At 45.7% G+C, this 2,500-nt stretch overlaps 1 protein-coding gene across 1 annotated transcript in view; it reads right to left on the bottom strand.

Moving 5' to 3' along the window:
* The window catches only part of LOC119583370 (early nodulin-75-like), a 12,799-nt gene that overhangs the window by 854 nt on the left and 9,445 nt on the right, over window positions 1–2,500 (bottom strand). The gene's annotated exons all lie outside the window — the stretch shown is intronic.

Here is a 2,500-nt window from a genome sequence, read left to right as displayed (position 1 = left end):
CTTTTCTCGTCTCGCTCTTTCACCTATTTTCCTCGTCTCTTCTCCCTTTCCTTTTTACTTCTATTTCTCTCTTTCTTCCTCCTCTTCCTCTTTCACCTAGTCTCCTTCTCTTCTCTTCCATTCATTCTCATCCCCTTTTCCTCTCCTTTCCCCTCTTTCCCACCTACCACGCTATCGCTTCTCCTCTCTTCCCCTTCCCCCTTCCCTACTTCTCTCCATCCTCCCTCATTCCTACCCCCTCTCCTTCCCACCTCTTCCCCTCTTACCCCTCTCCTTCCCTTTCCCCCTCCTATCCCTCTCCTTCCCTTCCCCCCTCCTTCCCTCCTCCTTCCCTCCTCATTCCCCCCTCCTTCCCCTCTCCTTCCCTCCTTCCCTCCTTCTTCCCCCTTTCTCTTCTCCTCCCTTTCTACTTCCTCTTCCCTCTCCCTTCGCCGACCACCTGACAGATCGGGTGACACAGATGACACGTGATTCATAAAGCGATCAAGAAGAGGGTTTTGCATCTCGTTCGAAAGGTGAGAACAGCAGGTTCCGTTAATGGGGAGCAAAGAGGCGGGGCGGTAGATTATTTTGTGTCTGTGTACTTATACCCGTCATAGACCAGATAGATAGATAAATAGATAGATAGGTAGATAGATAGATAGATAGATAGATAGGTAGGTAGGTAGGTAACGTAGGTAGGTAGGTAGGTAGGTAGGTAGGTAGGTAGGTACATAGACAGACAGACAGACAGAGACAGAGACAAAGACAGACAGACAGACAGACAGACAGACAGACAGACAGACAGACAGACAGACAGAGACTGAGGCAGAGACAAAGACAGAGAAAGACAGTCAAACAGAGATAGATAGATAGATAGATAGACAAATAAATATATAGATATATAGATGGGGAGACAGACTGATAGATATAGATAGATATAAAGAAATAATGATATAGAGACATAGATACATATGCAGATATATAAACAGATAACAGACATACATCATAAAATAATTAATATATATGTTTGTGTGTGCGTGTCTGTTTGGGTGTGAATGTGAGTTTACATACACACGGTCCCTGAACTTATTAACCTCACATTCCTCTCCAGAACCTTGTTTATAGACGCACTATAATTTGTGTATACACGTGCCTTTCATGTGCACACATTATCCTTTCATGTGTACACGTGCAAATTTCACCAGATGTGTAATGCTGTTCTACGTTTACACGCAATCGTTATACATGTGTGTATGTGTGCATAAGATCAGCATGTTTTTTTAAAGTTTAATGTGTGTGTGTGTGTGTGTGTGTGTGTGTGTGTGTGTGTGTGTGTGTGTGTGTGTGTGTGTGTGTGTGTGTGTGTGTGTGTGTATGTGTGCGTAATTATATGTATATATGTGTGTTTCTCTCTTTCTTTTAACGGTAGGTTCATGTCTGAGCCGCCGTGGTCACAGCATGATACTTAATTGTAGTTTTCATGTTGTGATGCTCTTGGAGTGAGTCCGTGGTAGGGTCCCCAGTTCCTTTCCACGGAGAGTGCCGGTGGTACCTTTTTAGGTAATCATTCTCTCTATTTATCCGGGCTTGGGACCAGCACTTGACTTGGGCTGGCTTGGCAACCCAGTGGCTAGGTAGGCAATCAAGGTGAAGTTCCTTGCCCAAGGGAACAACGCGGCGGTCGGTGACTCGAACCCTCGAATTCAGATTGCCGTCATGACAGTCTTGAGTCCGACGCCCTAACCATTCGGCCACCGCGGCCTTATATATGTGTGTCATCATCATCATTTAACGGTAGGTTCATGTCTGAGCCGCCGTGGTCACAGCATGATACTCAATTGCAGTTTTCACGTTGTGATGCTCTTGGAGTGAGTACGTGGTAGGGTCCCCAGTTCCTTTCCACGGAGAGTGCCGGTGTTACCTTTTTAGGTAATCATTCTCTCTTATTTTATCCGGGCTTGGGACCAGCACTGACTTGAGCTGGCTTGGCCACCCAGTGGCTAGGCAGGCAATCGAGGTGAAGTTCCTTGCCTAAGGGAAACAACGCGGCGGTCGGTGACTCGAACCCTCGAACTCAGATTGCCGTCGTGACAGTCTTGAGTCCGACGCTCTAACCATTCGGCCACCGCGGCCTTATATATGTGTGTTCAATCAATAACGGTATGCTCATGCTTGAGCAGCCGTGGACCTCTCCACCATCCTTCGCCACTAAACTCGATCTTACGCTTTTCTTTCCACTTATACCATCGACAGCCCGCAAATATCTTTGATATTGTCGCTCAGTCTTGTCTTTGGTTTGCCTCTTCCTCTGTTTCCTATCACCATCCCTGTCAGCAAGTTTTTCTCAATACTTTTACTTCTCATTACATGACCAATAAACTTTAATTTCCTCTTGTTCAAGATGTCCAAAAGTCGGTCTTTACAATTTATTTCTCTCAGCCTTCATCATTCGTCTTCTCTCTCTGTCCAGCTAATACGCAGTACTCGTCTGTAACCCCCACATTTTTAAAATTTTTCT

The sequence above is a fragment of the Penaeus monodon genome, chromosome 17, assembly GCF_015228065.2.
Source record: "Penaeus monodon isolate SGIC_2016 chromosome 17, NSTDA_Pmon_1, whole genome shotgun sequence".
Classification (NCBI taxonomy): Eukaryota; Metazoa; Arthropoda; class Malacostraca; order Decapoda; family Penaeidae; genus Penaeus; species Penaeus monodon.
The sequence above is the reverse complement of the archived record's forward strand: the minus strand, read 5'-3'. Positions and strand labels throughout refer to the sequence as shown.